The sequence below is a fragment of the Schistocerca cancellata genome, chromosome 6 (assembly GCF_023864275.1).
Source record: "Schistocerca cancellata isolate TAMUIC-IGC-003103 chromosome 6, iqSchCanc2.1, whole genome shotgun sequence".
NCBI classification, from domain to species: domain Eukaryota; kingdom Metazoa; phylum Arthropoda; class Insecta; order Orthoptera; family Acrididae; genus Schistocerca; species Schistocerca cancellata.
Genome location: NC_064631.1, coordinates 170,209,491 through 170,227,880, shown reverse-complemented (window position 1 = coordinate 170,227,880; position 18,390 = coordinate 170,209,491).

Here is an 18,390-nt window from a genome sequence, read left to right as displayed (position 1 = left end):
GGCGACCTAGCGTGCCAGTTAATAGGACCACATCTCCCAATCCACCGACCAGTGTAAACACTGTCCAATACCTACTGTGCTTCTACTGCGTAATTCGCTGAGCAACCGTCATGCTGAAAATACGAACGTCCACGACAACATCCTGCAGTACTACCGTTAGTTTCTCTTCCAAAAACGTTCGATATTTGCGTCCATTCAAAATGCCGTCGATAAAATAAGGACCCATGAGTTTGTCCCTCATCATGTCACAACATACGTTAACCGACCAAGGACATTTATGCTCAGCCTGCCATAACCAGTGGGGATTGTCTACACTCCAGCAATGCATATTATGCTGATTAATGCTACTATGGTTCGTGAACGTGGACTCATTGGAAAATAGTAACTCGACAAAGGAAGTGGGGGTCGTTTTCATTTGTTGGCGTGCCCATTCACAAAACACTACGCGTTTATGGAAGTAGGAGCCACGAAGTTACTGATGCAGTGGCACGTGATATGGACAATACTTATTACGATGCAGTATACTGACAATACGACCTACGGACGTACCGGAATCGCGGTATAACTGACGGGCGCTAATCCGTGGGTTGTGGTGCTCTGCCGCTAGTACAGCTATCTCATTAGCTTCTCCAGTACCAAGTTAGCTTCGTTTCCTTTTGAGGGTCTGTGCACTGCCATCAGACATAAAAGTGTTCACAACCTTGTAAAAGATCGAACGAGAGCGTACTTTCTATGAAAACCGCTCGGCATACAAGGCAACAGCAGCCTCAACATTTCTCATACATTCTCCGTAAATCAGGATCATTTGAGTTTTTTCTTCTGTGGTTGCAACATTCATCGTCCACTTACACGTCTGTTCTCCAAATGGTAGGTGTGCAGGCAAAAAACACTGCACAAGTATAGTAATGCTTAAAGCATTTATCTGTTCTACGTCTGCATGATACGTGAGCTCCGGTCGCTTGTACTGTCTGTTGTGATACGTCATAGTTCGCTACACAGCTACGGTGGCGCATGCAGTGTTGAGAATGTGCTTTCTAATTAGAAGTCATGAAATATCGGCCGATACTACCCTCGCAGCATGGAGGTAAGATCCCACGTGCCATTGGATATTCAAGGGTCATTCAGTAGCATGTCGAAATTTACAGTTATGTACCCATTTTTATTCATTCTATTACAGTGTCATCTGTGGTGAAACGAAGAAAACGCTACAGACAATACGTTTGTAGATTTTGCCGTAGAATCGTAACCTACAATAAGATACGGGGGTTCCCGTTGAAGAATTCAAAGTTGCTCCCCGCCAGTCGTACACAGCGTGAGGTGGGGGGTCGAGTGTGGTACCGTTTGATGTCCCCTCCGAGACAAGGAAATTAAAATAACAACTTTTTTTGATCCGATGTGTAATTTCCGAGATATTCCATTGTCTTCAGTTAAAATGAAAATGAAGACGGTGCGTATACACACGTAAGACGTAACACTCCTTTTATTCCGTGAATGGTTACACGCATCGAAACTCCGTTTACGGTAAATGTCAGAGCGTCAAAAGGCTCGTATTTTTTTGTTTGGTTAATGTTTTTAGCGCTGGTACCAACGGAGATATTGAAGCGAGTATGTTTTTTTTTAAATGGAACCATATACTTTTTATAACTGCATTCGATAACTTTTTAGAAGACAGGTACAATAATATAACGTTTCTTAATGTTGACATGGAAACCTGTCGTAAAGAAATTCGAGAAATGTTCAAGAATGTGAGTGCTCGGTGGTCGGAATCGGTTTTAGCGGTGCGAACACCACCAAGCAGAGATGTCGTGCTGCGCTGTGTCAGAATGTCAACACATTTGCCTGTTTACTTGTCTGTACTGCAGGGGGCTCGTTTCTGTTTCAACATTTGTTGCATGTGGACATGTACACCAAGTTGTTTATACACTCCTGGAAATGGAGAAAAGAACGCATTGACACCGGTGTGTCAGACCCACCATACTTGCTCCGGACACTGCGAGAGGGCTGTACAAGCAATGATCACACGCACTCGCAGTCTTTAACACTGGTAGCATGCCGCGACAGCGTGGACGTGAACCGTATGTGCAGTTGACGGACTTTGAGCGAGGGCGTATAGTGGGCATGCGGGAGGCCGGGTGGACGTACCGCCGAATTGCTCAACACGTGGGGCGTGAGGTCTCCACAGTACATCGATGTTGTCGCCAGTGGTCGGCGGAAGGTGCACGTGCCCGTCGACCTGGGACCGGACCGCAGCGACGCACGGATGCACGCCAAGACCGTAGGATCCTACGGAGTGCCGTAGGGGACCGCACCGCCACTTCCCAGCAAATTAGGGACACTGTTGCTCCTGGGGTCTCGGCGAGGACCATTCGCAACCGTCTCCATGAAGCTGGGCTACGGCCCCGCACACCGTTAGGCCGTCTTCCGCTCACGCCCCAACATCGTGCAGCCCGCCTCCAGTGGTGTCGCGACAGGCGTGAATGGAGGGACGAATGGAGACATGTTATCTTCAGCGATGAGAGTCACTTCTGCCTTGGTGCCAATGATGGTCGTATGCGTGTTTGGCGCCGTGCAGGTGAGCGCCACAATCAGGACTGCATACGACCGAGGCACACAGGGCCAACACCCGGCATCATGGTGTGGGGAGCGATCTCCTACACTGGCCGTACACCACTGGTGATCGTCGAGGGGACACTGAATAGTGTCCCATCGTTCTACCATTCCTAGACCGGCAAGGGAACTTGCTGTTCCAACAGGACAATGCACGTCCGCATGTATCCCGTGCCACCCAACGTGCTCTAGAAGGTGTAAGTCAACTACCCTGGCCAGCAAGATCTCTGGATCTGTCCCCCATTGAGCATGTTTGGGACTGGATGAAGCGTCGTCTCACACGGTCTGCACGTCCAGCACGAACGCTGGTCCAACTGAGGCGCCAGGTGGAAATAGCATGGCAAGGCGTTCCACAGGACTACATCCAGCATCTCTACGATCATCTCCATGGGAGAATAGCAGCCTGCATTGCTGCGAAAGGTGGATATACACTGTACTAGTGCCGACATTGTGCATGCTCTGTTGCCTGTGTTTATGTGCCTGTGGTTCTGTCAGTGTGATCATGTGATGTATCTGACCCCAGGAATGTGTCAATAAAGTTTCCCCTTCCTGGGACAATGAATTCACGGTGTTCTTATTTCAATTTCCAGGAGTGTATTTTTAGGGTTAAAATATAAATTTGTAAGGTGAAATGTTAAAATTTATTTATAGCTCTTTTTATGAATCTGTGAAATTTAAATAATAAACTAGGATTAGATGAGGAGAAATTGGATATACTACTTTTATGTAGTGACTATAGAACAAATTCCGTAAAAACAGTACAGCGGTGGAAATTATATTGTGGGACCACAGGCGTTCTAAATGGATATTCGTACGCACACTTTCTGACGAACGTTCTGGGGACTCTTCTAGAAGAGATACCACTAGATATTAGGCTGTGTATGTGGCGCAACATGACTGTTGTCCAGCTCACTCGTCCCTTGTTGCACCGAAAATACTAAATGAGAACTTTCCTGGACGTTGGGTAGGACGAAATGCTAGTGTCAAAGGCCTGCGAGGTCCCCGGTTTGACTCCTGTTGATTTGTTTCTTCGGGGAGCACTCGAAGATGGAGTCTATGACGAGGCTCCAACTACGCCAGATGACATATGTTGCCGAATCGCCAGTGCATGCTCTACCGAATCATCCATTGTAATTACATCTGCACATCGTTCTTTCGAACGATGATTCTGAATGTAACTTTCAGTCTACGGCCAAGAGTTTGAGCACATGCTTAAATAAAGGATAAAGTTATTATTTTGGAAGACAAAATTAATGTTGTGTGATTTGGGCAGTTACCAGTTCAAAAAAATGGCTCTGAGCACTATGGGACTTAACATCTGTGGTCATCAGTCCCCTAGGACTTAGAACTACTTAAACCTAACTAATCTAAGGACATCACACACACCCATGCCCGAGGCAGGATTCGAACCTGCGACCGTAGCAGTCGCGCGGTTCCGGACTGAGCGCCTAGAACCGCTAGACCACCGCGGCCGGCGGTTACCAGTTCATTGTTAGTAAATTCTTTATTTCATTTACGTGTGTACAGCCATGTATTGGTCGTAGTTGGTAACACTGTCATCACGCACTTATGTTCAGCATGAAATGACGTCTCGTTAAGAGGAATGTTTATTTTGCGGTGTACAGGTGGTAACCAAAGTATTTTTAATAAAGTGGTTGGTTCAACGAATGTATCCCATACGATATAATTTATATCAGTTTAGCCAGAGACAGTTGTCCGACAGCATGTATTTTACCTCTAAGAAGTACACACCTACGTACAAGGAAATATTCGTCAAATCATCCTTCTGACATTTAGATATTTAATACAGTAGCTGCTTTTTGCAGCTAATAAGGCCAATTTATTTTTTAAGAATGAACAATTGGTTTCTGTGCTTCAGTTCACGTAAATCTGGAAGGATACAAAAATATGAAATAGCTTTCGAAAGACCTTTATAGCACGCTAGAGCCTGGCCTATGTCGTATTTCCATCTACAACATTCGTAGATGAGCCTGCATCTAGATCCTAAGTTGGTTCATTGTTTGCACCGCTAATGCTGTTTCCGGCCACTGTGCTCTCACATTCTAGGACTTTTCTCGGATTTTATACGACAGGTTCCAAATCGAACATTAATAAATGCTGTAACACTGTAAATGTCTTCTCCAGAGCTATCGGATACGGTTATAAAAAGTCTACTATTCCATTAAAAATACATATTAAAAATACGTACTTACACCAGTTTCTTCGCTGATACCACCAGAGCTAAAAACATTAACAACAACAAAAAAAAAAAAAACATACGTAACCCTCTAACTTTTGCCGAAGGCCGAGTTTCGACATGTGTAACCATTCACGAAGTAAAGGGGATGTTGTGTCTTATGTGATAGGCATGACTTAGGTTGAAGATGATTCCGACTTGAAAGTGTAAGGTGACGAGATACAGGGAATGACTTTATTAATGTACTCTTGGGATCAACTTATCAGGGCTCATACACAGACCCGCAAGATAACTCCAAGCGGTGGAATGGTGTTCTATTGCTATAGTATCAGGAACTTGGCACCTTATACTTATGCCATGGGTGAAGAATATTACAGCCTAGAGTCTCGCAGGACATCAGTCTTATATCGCTTCCACGACAGTGTCCAGACGAACTTCTGGCTGTAGGTCGGCGATGCGAGCGTACCGACTAGCACTCAGTATCAACCTAAGAACCTGATTTTGGAGAATCAGCAGGTGGCTGCTTTGAATAGTGCTAGCTAACCTCCAGACCGAATTGCCATTTAGTATTGTGGATAGTATCGTTACTATGCATAGCCGAAGTTTGGCTGTGGTGCTAAATTCAGTACTTGTACAAAATAGGACGAGCTGTTTGGCCATACCATACGCCTTATTCCAGAGTGCCTCAATGTGTTTAGGAGAAAATAATTGTTTACACAAGGTAACTCCAGACACTTCACCGTGGTCCTCCAAGCGATATTTTGCCCCTCAAATTAGCAAGAAGTAAAGGCCGTTTCCTATTACAGTAAGTGAAGACGGTATTTTGTTAAAGTAGGCGTTAGGGGGCTCCAAAAGACGGGCGAGTATGACCCTCTAAAACGTTTTACCCAAGCCGCTAAGAAGACTGATAGATCAACAGTTGATAGCACGTGTCAAATGCTTTGGTCGTTTCGGGGTCAGGATCACCTTGGAAATCTTCTAAGCAAACGGAAAATACTTTACACGAAGATAGCCATTATAAAGCCTCGAGAGGAGCACCAAGCGTTTATGAGGTAAGTGCTTTAGGTGTTCTGTTATTAGAACTCACTTCACCGTACGTCGTTAACGCAGTTGAAGATGCTCTTCCTCCTTGATATCCTGTCGACGAGTTTGAAAATAGTAAGTTCATATTGCCTCTGTGCAACAATGGTTCTTGCAAGAGTGTTGTCTGTTGTTCAAGGGCTGTAACAATCGTTACCGCCATAGTGAGAGGATCGTTGGAGGTCTGTGGCTGAGTGTCGGCCTAAACACAGCCTTAACTCATGAATACAGCGCGAGCTGCCGGCGGGCACACAACAGGTCACAGGAAAATAGCGCCCGCGGTCGCATCGCTGTGGTCATGGATGACCTGGCAGCGTACTTGGCGTCACTCGTGGCGACTGCCAGAGACCGTGGACAACAAATCGCTGTGTTGCTATTGTTTTTGATGTTGTTTTCTGGAACGTTGACCATCATAGGTTCAAAACCCGTGTCAGTGATTGGCTATTAGGCGCTTGAATGTATTGTGGCAAACGATGCCTGAATCGTAGCCACCCGCGGGCGGCAAGTGTGTTGCAGGGTTGCAGTTTCCTATATTGTAGGAGGGACACAGCAGTATGTGCATATCTAGTGTGGCGTTTTGAATTCGGTGTGTCGGATTGCCTGCGCATTCCATGGTCAATTAATAAACCTATTCCAGGTCTTGCGTAGCGTTCTCTGCATATAACAACGCTTTTGATTTTGCTTTCTTACTATCGATGCCGTTTCTTTTAATTGCTCAAAAAGTAATTTTCACTTTTCAGCATGCTTAATCTGTCCTGATTTCTTCGATTTCTTCATTTACCTCATGGAGCCAGTTTACATTAACTGCCTAGTATTGCCTACTGATTTCGTTACTAAGTGGCTTATGTTTCTGTATTCTCTGGTTTCCTGAACATTTTTGTATATTTTACTTCCCTGGATGAACTGAAATATTTCCCTTGATACCTTGGTTTCCACACACTTAGCTGCCTTATAGCACTGTTTTTATGTCCAACGTTCCTGACTCCACTGTTGAGAATATATCTATTCCTCCTGAACAATACTGCCTACTGCAGTATTAATTATCTCCGTATCTACAGGCTCAGATCTTCAAACTCACGTTATCATTCCTCGCTATTTCAGTAACCTACTTCCATACACATTGTTTCTGTTTTCTCTTGAACACCATCTGACTCGCCATTATCACTAAATTGCAATACGAGACTAGTTCTATCTTGGGTAAGCCTTACAATGTGATTTTGAAAGCTATGTCTAACCATGATCTCTTCAAGAAGCTGTCTTTCCGCGTCTCCAGAGATTTCCCAAGTACAAGTGGGGTGGCGGGTGGAAAAATTAATTATTAATTGTTGTTGCTGTTCTGAACATAGGCTCTCTAACTACAATGTTGGCAACCAGAAAGGGATTTGCAAAAACCTGATGCCTGTAATTAGAGTTCACTGCGCTCACTGTGATGGAGAATAAAAATAATTGATTATTGAAGTTCATTACTCTGAGAATTTAGGATAATGTCTGGGATTCATAGAAAATGCTGTTTACTACAACAATTTTCACTATATTCTGAAAACGATAAAGTGTAAAATTCCAGACAAATGATTACCCGTATCAGCTATTGCACTATCAGAGTTGTTCAGAGTCAATTGCAGAGATCCTATTATCCCTAGATAACGAAACTGTTCAATAGTCGTTATCGATGTAAATGTTCAAAGTGAATGCCAAAATTTGATCTTAAGACTCATCAAACTCCGCGCTAGTGATTGTAAAAAGTCTGTCCTGTGGCGACACGTCATAATACGACATACGCCAACTAAGATTAAATCACTGGAGTCTTTCCACTATTAACACTTTACCCCAATGCGAACTCATTGTTACGTGCATACCGAGTTACATAATACGGCATCAAAGGTTGTTCCTGGCAACTGCACAAAGGCGACGCAGCTTCCGACACGGGATTGCGGGCTGATACGAATCTAGAAGAGAGCTGAGGTCTTACTCTAGCTCGCATGCCCTTATTTATATAGCAGTGGTGTGGACTGTTGAAGGCGCAACCGACAACATTTGCCTCCTTGACTAGCCGCCGGGCCTAGCAGAACACCACTTCAAGTTCCTAAATAATTAATTGCTTCATTCGCTGAAGGCCAATGAAGCTCTAGATTTAATTGTGCAATCAGCACACAGGTAAGTATCTATAATAAAATTTCAATGTGGCAAGGTTAAATACATTTGACGAGACAATTATTTTAGCTGTACTGCACGCAATAGATGAGCTCTGAACTTGCCCTTTGGAGAGACGCAACAGCTATAGTTTTATAGCTACCTTTTGGAAACTTCTCACATCTTTGTTATTATAGCGTATCTCCATTCTAGCGAAATCTAAACATCCTAGCTTTACCTAATCACTTACTTAATTTAACTTGCTTCCGAACTTATAGGACAAAAAACCAGAAAATCATGAATTTCAACCAAAATACTACTTTTTGAGAATCAGCATGCTGTTTCCATGAAATTAAAATGAAAAAGGAATCCGAATATAGATTTTGAAGTTTCTAGCTCCTTTCTGTTGCGCTGATGATTTTTACGTAAAATGTCCAAATTTCAAAAACTGTTAAAGTTACTAAACTGAAACTTAACACATTATCATTTTAGCATTACTCCTGACATGCTATTAACTTTTCAGATTATTTGCTTTACTTATAAGGTATTGCGCAACATTCGTGACGTCATAGCTAGTTACTGCGGATTTTGCTTGCACACAATGGAAAGTAGATGAATTCTATAAGGCGTGAGTAGGCTGTTGCCCTACACTCCTAATTGTTGAACAGTGTGTTTGCTGCTATTAGCTGAAAGTTATTAAATAAAACAAGGAAATTTTCTGCTCTATCGTTATTATTACTGAGCCTGTGTTCACTTGTAACGAGGTCTCTATTGTTTGCTCTATTATAACGCCTCAGATCTTCATGCTCATTAAATTTTCGTCTTCCTTTCCATACTTAATTTCCTATTCAGTGTCCTCATCTATCTTATATCTTAATATTCTGCTTGTGCAGAGGACAAGTGATGCTCATCTACTGTTGATGGCATTTGTTTGCTTTCGATTCTGATGAGGATGCTCCTACTGCTGAACTGTTCACAGTAACTCATTCTCTCCCCTTCTATCTTACACGTAACAAATCCTATTCCTCTTGTACCAGCTTGCGTTGCTGTTGATATTATCGTTGATCTTCTGAGCAGAAATGTTCATCCGGTTTTCATTTCACATCAGTGACCCGTAATACATCTAGATTCAGATTCTGCATTGGCCTTTTTAGATTTTCTAGTTTCCTATCATATTCGACATTTCACACTCCGATTCGTAAAACGTTGCCATTTTCGAACGCCGATTATTCCGCAAAGTTGTTGCTAATAAAGAGACCATCACGACCCTTTGCGAGCAGCAGACTACATTTCTAGTGGATACGCTTTTTGTGCCTATAATGCAGTGCTTTCCGTTGACTTCTGCTTTCTCAGGGCTTTGATATTTGCTGATTATTCCTTCGTAAGGCCTTTGGTCCCACCCTAGGCGTGGCCTCTTGAAAATGTTTGATGTTACTGATATTACTGTGTGTTACTGCAGCGACATCGGAACACCGCAGTAAATGTTACATAAAAAAAAGGAATTACTTCAATTTACGTCCACTTGTTTGTTCAGCCAACAGAAGCAGAGAGAGAGAGAGAGATAGAGAGAGAGAGAGAGAGAGAGAGAGAGACAAGTATTTTTATTTGGTAGAAGTAGGGCTGGCCTCTACTGAACAACCATTATTGGATGCTCAAAGAGTACTAAAACCGGTAGTAAGGACACTAATCGATGAACGCATGATCATTACGAAGAAAAAGCTCCCAAGCTGCTCGAAGTCATTATAGAAACTGTGACGTGAATCAAGATAAGTTGTGCTCTTAAAGTGTATTTAACTTTAAAATGTACCCAGCGAACGTGTTATGCTGTCAAGCCATAGACAAAAGTTTATATTACATCTTTCTTCTGCATTCTGTCAGTGAATGGAACAGATATACACGAAGATGAACGGTAAACTGCATATACTGAACTACAGACGTTAGATATTCGTAAATCATGCCTTTAAAGAAGAAGTCCTTCAGAAGCTCTGCAACCATGATGGCACTAATCACTCATCATGGGCGCCTAAATTTCTTTGTTTTTAACTTCTAGTGACACTTTTATGGTTGCAAAAAAGAAAAAAAATATTCCGCCAAGACAAGTGCATAATTATTATATTCGTAAAAGTAGGAAATATTCTGTGAAAAGTAGCAGGGAATTTGTACAGTGGTACAGCGCTGGGTACGTAACTGCGGTGATAAAGTTAAACCTAATGCGTTGTATGATATGGAGGACCATGTGCATTGCAACTGAGTTGTTTATCGCCTTGGTACCGTCTGCCAAAAGAACAGACAGCATATTTAAGTGGGCCTGATGGAATGAGATTTCCTGTTATTTGTTACATCACGTTACCTCTGGAGCTACTATATGTGGAGATGAATATTACGAAGGTAGCAGACTGTAGAATTTTGTACCAATCTCAAGTGCTCTGTGAAGTAAGACTTTTGGGTAGGGCAAAAGCATGTTACCATTAATTCTTTACCTACAACCTCCTCTACTGTACACAAATATAAACTCTGAAACAGTCTGTAATTAAGAAAGAGCAAACCGCAGGAACTGAAGAACGTCCTAACATTAATTTCACCCTTCCGACGCGCACCACTGGCGTGGGCAAACAGAGGGAGCATCACCCGGTGTTTGATTTGTCTCTCCAAACAGCCATCTTCAAGATATTTGCTTTTAATTTTGGCTGCTCATAATTTGCTTAAGGGCCGTATTCATGCATGCGTGAATTATCTACTACGTCTTTTCATACAAAGTAGTATAAAATAATCAGAGTTATTTTGGGTGCTGTATTCTTAACATGAACATATTTAGAATTCAAGATATGCCTATTTCCGAAAACTCATACTATCAGGAGTTATCCTGACGCATTTTTTCCGTGAATCTCTACACCGTCAGCTTTAAGCTGCACAATGAATAGCAAGTGGGTCGTCTATTCCTCTTCCGTAAAACTGAGGTATCTATGTTCTCGTAATGACATTGATCTGTAATATGGGAGTCTCGCGTTAGAGCATACATTCAGTAGAGCTTACGACGTAAGCATACCCGGAACAGACTAGTCTACGTATCTGTGATCGGGAACGTCGAATGTACGTATGTACACGAATATGTTATCAACAATTCTAAGTCTGTGGCAGACCAGGATTCGAACCCGAACATCACACTTATCGGAGGAGTTCCCATTAACTACGAGGGACATTCAATAAGTAAAACAACTCACTTACCTTTTTGAAAGTAGGTTGGTTTTATCCAGGATTCCAATACGTCATGCTATTCCCCACTCCTTTGGCTACAAAACCCTAAATTTCAACATAATCACCGTTCATTGCGACGGCCTTACGCCACCTTACTGGCAGGGTCTGTCTGCCAGTATGCACCACTCTACTGGTCGACGTCGGAGTCAATGTCTTGCTGCATCAGTAACGTCCCCATCATCCACGTACTGATTGCCGCGACGTGCATCCTTCATTGGGCCAAACTGGCGGAAGTCGCAAGGTGTGAGATCTGTGTTGTAGGACGGATGAGAAAGAACAGTCCAACGAAATTTTGTGATCCCCTCTCGGATGCGCAGACTTGTGTGGGACCTTGAGTGAAGTGGAAGTCCGTTCGCATTTTTGTGGCAACGAACACGCTGAAGTCGTTTCTTCAATTTCCTCAGGGTTCCACACTACATTTAAGAGATGTTCGTTACACCATGAGGGAGGACATGAAATAGAAGATCGTCGCCATTACTTTACCGGCTGAAGATGCGATACTGAACTTCTTCAGAGGAGGAGAGGTGGTGTGGCTCCAGTCCATAGATCGCCATTTTCTTTCCGGTTCAAAGTGATGAACCCATGTTTCATAACCTGTGACGATATTCGATGGAAAATTGTTGCGATCAGCGTCGTAGTGCGTAAGGAATTCCACAGAGAATGACATATGTTGTTCTTCAGAGTCTTGTTGGGTGGCGAGGAACCAGCGGGCACGGACGTTTGAGTACTCCACTGGTGGACGAATCTGCCAGCACTACCAACAGAAACGTCCAGGTGTGCAGCGAGGTGACTGAATCCGTCGATCACATCGAATGAGAGTTTCCGCACGTTCCAACACTGCAGGACTCGCAACTGTGTGCGGCCGGCCGGCACGTGGAAGATCCGTCAGGCTTGCGCGACCTTGTTGGGTTGATAACAGACCCCTCACCCAACGGCTCGCCGTGCTTTTGTTCACATTCTGCAAGCGACTATGAGTATCTGCGATGGTCTGCTTTCCGCCAAAAGAAACACAATGACAGCTGTCTACCTGGAACGCACCTCCGATAGAGTCGTCATTTTGAAGGCAACGTGTATCGCCGCCGCCTATCCGAACTTCGTGAAACTATAGGGACTGAAAGGAGGATATTCTGCAATATGCCACAGAAAATTCCGCATTTTTCAACCCATAATTGACCAAGAAAAGAAGTATCTTTAATGACGTGTTGAACGCCCTTAGTAGTTATTCCATCTAAGGATGCCTCCAGGACTCACGACATTTCGCTCCCATTATTTCTCATTACTACTACCGGAAATTCTCCCACAGGTTCATGGGAATAGCACAACTGAGGATCAGTTCTGCCCGATGACCGTGACTAACCCTGCGATCATAGTGCAGTTTCTAAAGAAGTATCGTTTTTACTAACGGCCACTGCAGTGACTAACTGGGGGCATGATAATGCAGTCCCCGTTATGGGCTGTCTAGCTAAAGGCTTCCTGGGGCAAAGAAAAATTTGATTTTCAACATATTTTAGTATAACTACCAACCGAGTTTTAAAACTTAAAAGGCTGTAGATTACACATGTGTTAGTGATGGGAACGATCAGACGATTTATTTGAAAGAAGTGTCTTCTTTTGCCAAGATCTCTAAATATTATTTATTTCATGATGAGAGGTTTCGGCAGAAGCTTGTTGTCATCATCTGATCTTTCGAAGTTCACATGATGACAGCTAGCTTCTGTTGAAACCTATTATCGTGAAATAAATAATAGACTGAACGAAAAAAATTGCAACACCAGGAAGGAGTTGTGTGACGTAAATGAAAATTGGTAGGCGCATTCCACATTTGAAAAATGATGCCTGTTCAAGTTTGAGGATTCAAAATCAGATTTGCTTTAAAAACAAGCCGTAACGGTCGCGAGCGTTAGTTACCTTTGAGACTGGACGTGGTGAGTTGATATTACTCAAAAATGCCTTTCAGGCGACAAAGCCTCCACTATCAACACCTCACTGACTTTGCTCGAAGTCGTGTGATAGGGATAGGAGAAGCCGGATGTCCATTCTGCGATACTGCAGAAAGATTTGGTAGGAATGTGGCCATTGCACGCAACTGCTGGCAGTGCTGGTGAAGAGAATCTATAGTCGCAAGAAGACGAGGCTCCGACCGGCCCCGTCACACTTCCGAGAGGGCGGATAATCGTATTCTGCTTATGGCTGTGCTGCACCTTTTGCATTCGCAGCAGCAACCTGAGCAGCAGTTGCCACCACAGTGACAAAACGGTTAGATACGGGTCACTTCATGGACGGATTTGAGCTACACGCTCTGTAGCGTGCATTGCACTGACCCCAAACCACCACCATTAGCGACTTCAATGGTGTTAAGCGAGAGTTCATTGGAGGTCAAAAGTGGAGGTCTGTCGTTTTTTCTGATGAAAGCTGGTTCTGCCTCGGTGCCAGTGTTGTCAAAAATGGTTCAAATGGCTCTGAGCACTATGGGACTTAACATCGGAGGTCATCAGTCCCCTAGAACTTAGAACTACTTAAACCTAACTAACCTAAGGACATCTCACACATCCATACCCCAGGCAGGATTAGAACCCGCGACTGTAGACTTCCAGACTGAAGCGCCTAGAACCGCTCGGCCACATCGGCCGGCGTCAGCGTTGTCCGTGTGTTTGTTAGAAAGGGGTCAGTTGAGGGCCAGCAATCAATCTGCCAGCCTGCTAGATACAGGTGCCCTGCCCCTGGAGTTGTGGTCTGCGAGCGGTCTGATATGATAGCAGTAGCACTCTCGGGTTACGTGCTTGGATTCCACATTCTAGCGGTTATACCCATTATTAATGTACTAGCACGTTGAAATATATTGTCTCGTGCTTACATTAACCTGTGATCTTGTAAAACTAATCACTGGGTACATTACCTAAACAAATGTGTTCCAGGAATTTAATTTCTCAACATTACTTATTTTTGGTGCGGCTATGTTTTCCGTCAGTGTATCTAGTGACCTTGGCATCAGGAGGAATTTCTTTCCAATTAGAGATGCTATCGAGCTATCATAACGTACCGATTAAAATGTGTGATTTTATCTTATACATTTAAGACAAGTGTTACAGCTAGAAAAGGTGTGTATGTCGTGAGGCAAACGTATCACACTTCGCACAAATACTATGTTCACCCAGTGTTGGAGAATGAGAGCACTTACCGACTTCCCGAAAACTTTAAAAATAGTTTCAAAAACCTTTAAAAAACGTACCTCGCTGACACCCCAAAAAATGACAAAAAAAGTTGAATGCTTACTACATTTTCGCTGTTCAAGCACTCATGATGTTATAATTTATGACTTCTTTACTGCTAACACTATTCCCAACACATTTTGCAAACATTACCCGCATAAATCGAAATGGCAGATTAAAGCTGTGTACCCGACCGAGACTCTAACTCGAGACCTTTCGTTTTTTGCGAAAGGCAATAGTCCCGTTTTGAGTCTCGATTCGGCACACAGTTTAATCTGCCAGAAAGTTTCATATTAGCGCTCACTCCACTGCAGAGTGAAAATTTCGTTCTCCTCGGCTTTAGCTAAGCCACGTTTGCGGAATACACTTTCTTCCAGGAGTATTGGTCTTGAAACTTTCTCTGGATAGTTTCAGTGGAGTTTGGTACGTAGGAGACAAGGTACTGGAGGAAGTAAAGCTGTGAGGAAGGGTCGTGAGTCGTGTTGGGGTAGCTCAGTCGGAGAGCGAGGTTCTACTCCGAAGACATTGCTCGGTTTTTCTCAGGGTGTTGTGCTAGTTGTGTATCTGCAGGCGACTTCACTTTAAAGCCTGTCAAGAACTCTGCGTGATCGTCCGAGACCTACGGCTGAGCAACACGTGAGGAGAGAGGTTTGGCAATTCCAGTGGCGCCAAGTATCAAACAAGCCAGTCGGAAAGTTTACTTGATAAAAATTACGTCCCCGAGGAGCTAGTGTCTGATATCCAAGACGCTTAAATGTGGCCGCTGGTTTTCTCAGACCACAGTGAATACATCTGAACGACTCTCCTCAAGTCTCAGCATACGCCGTGGGATATGAAAATCACACATTACCAGGAGGCAGAATGTTAACAACTTGGAACAGAGACTTGAACGACTTGCGAACGACGACTACCCACATGGTAGGGCGATTAGAGTGTGTCAAGCCCTCTTTAAAGCAGGTTCTGAAGCGATACGCTAAGGACACGGCGGATTGACGCAGACACACAACTAACACCAGATGCCATTCTCCGAGACTTAGTCACCCCAGGAATCGACCCGACCATCCAAAGACGGCCGCAGCAGATTAAGAAGCGAATAGTTAGGATGACTCAACGTCGCCAACAATTAGTCCTCTTGAGAACGCGTCAACAGGACTCACTGACTGCCTGACACCTACCATGCATCACATCACAACCGGCAGTCGAAGACGATGACGACAGCTCATAAAGAAACTCTTCACGCCACAGGCACAGACTATACTCAACAATCTGAAATAGTCCCCGCCTTCACCGATCACTACCGGAACATTTATGGTGCAGGGAATGCCGTCGCAACAGCGAATGGTCAGGTCTTGTCTTAAGTCAAACGCACCATCCCCGAGGGACAGAATACCCAATTGATGGAATTGATCACCAAGGATGAAGTGGCGACTGCGATCGACAAGTGTGCCAATAACAAAACTCACGGTATGGATGGTCTGCTTATAGAGTTATATCGTGCCTTCCGGACGTTAGTGATCCCGAGATGGACAAGCATGTTTCAAGAACTTTTCAAGCCGGGTCATGCTGTCCCTCCCAACTTTGTCACAGGCATCATCATTCCTCTAAATAAGACAAACCGTAGAACGGCGATCACCGACTACCCTCCTTAATGCCCACATTCTGGCGGCACGGCCTTGTCCCTATCTTCCCAGCATCCTTTCATAGGAACAGGTGATCCCTGTTGGTCATTTGGGCAGCTATATTCGCAGTCGAGTTCGATAGCTCATACGACAAAATACGTCACGGTTTCCTATTCCCTGGGACGGTCCGGATGGGCTTCAGAGCCCACTCTCTGAGCGTTATAAGTGGCATTTATGACAGCACTAGCTCCCTCATTCACATCCGCAGTCGCTTGATGACTCCAGTTCAAATACGGCGATCTGTTCGCTATCGATCCTGCTACACAGCTTCGCGCTGGAACACCTCATTGGGACGCTCAAATCTACGCTTACGGGATTCATGCTACGACTACACACCTTCCGTTGTCAAGCATATGCCGACGATATGCTCCTCTTGGCTCGTTTGGGGACGGAAACACAACAGAAGCAGTCATGACGTATGGCGCTGAGGCAGGCAGTTCTACGAACGTGAATAAATATGCTGCGCTGACAATATGACGGGCCCTCCTCGATGCCGAACTAGCGCCTTTCCCACGGGTGCACACCATCACGTACTTGGGCACTGTCTCCACACTCCATACATACCGTGCGACAGCTACTAACTGTCAGCGCGCGTTGCAGCGTGTTCACGGCGAGATCTACAATAATCTACTCGGGAATCTTGATTCCCTTTATCAGGTGTTCTACCTCCATCGCCATGTTGCTACGAAACTGATTCATGTTACGCAAGTCTGTCCTTACCGCACACGATTAGACCACGTTTGCATGAGGACATCGGCTACTATTTGACGGCGGGAACAATCCTTAAGTTAAGTATAAACCCTACCCAACGTCGGTGTGAGGGAGGACTTAGGCTACTCAATGTACAGAAGAGGGCTGATGCCCTCTATATGCGAACAAATCGGAAACAATGGACTGGACCAGGGCCATTCATTACATGCAGTTTGGTGGACGTCCTCATGCCGGCGTCAATCCTTCCCCCATGTGCCGGTTGGTCACATTCAACCCTCATTGCCACATATTACCCCTTTATTGTGGCTTATAGTTACGTGTATTCCCCACTCCCGATCACGCGTCCTCCTGTGGCCAAAGACTGCTCCGTCGGGTGTCACGCAAAAATGTCGAACAGAGGCACCCTGCGATCCGCTTGTCAAATGTAGGGTGCCGTATCCATCAAGTTCACCTCCCCACGCATGTTACAGCAACATGTGGCACTTAGTTACCAATGGCAAAATTGCGACACTCCAGAAGCTACATGCAATTAGATTAGCTCACACCCCATTGTGTGCTGCCTCCCAACAACTCGGCAATGTTACTAAGTCGTAGGATCGTCGCCCGCTTTCTGTGTATTCTGACCATGGTTGAAACTAAGACATATATCTTTTCTGAGAACATATGCTCCCCAGCTGTCCAGACCAACGCCATACTCTGGACAAATGGTTGGACGCTCAGCAACCTCTACGGCAACGGCGACAAATCGGGCCTCTGCTTTTCGTGCAGGTTACAGAATGCCCTCGCTGACTTGGAGCGATGGCCTAATTATCGGACCCTGTTTGCGAACTACTTGCATGGCGTATTCATGTCCCCCCCCCCCCTGCCCGGTTGGAGCGTAATGGGCCTTATCCATAATCCCCTCCCACCCTTCCCCCCCCCCCTCTATGATATCACCTCCCACTCTTCTCGCTGCATGTATATATTTCGTCCTCGCTTCTGAGGACGTCAAAAACGCGCTCTCATCTTTCGCTGCACACGGCAGTCCACATAAGGCAACATCACACTTTACCTCTCCTGCCGTGCCATCTGGACTGAGCTTAAATAAATAAATGGAAGTCTCCCGTATCCCACCCTAACTACCACATGCACTCCCCTCATAAGCATCCGACGGTGGACTGGTTCAGGGGCACCCTAGGTTTCAATTACAATCGCTGTCGTCGGGCTCCGCCTATGGACGGATATATAGCTCCGATTGTTTATCCCCTTCCCTTCCTTTGCTTATGCATTATGCTGTAAAAACGTTTCTCTATCATTCCTCTTAGATTTTTTGCTCATAAAATTATATACAAACAAAAGAAAGTCGGTAGAGCACTTGCCCGGGAAGGGCAAATTTCCCGAGTTCGAGTCTGTTTCCGACACAGTTTTAATCTACCAGGAAATTACATATCAGCGCAAACAACGCTGCAAAGCGAAAAATTAAGACCGGATTATCCACATGTACCACTTAATGCACGTACAAAATTATATCACTATTCGACAT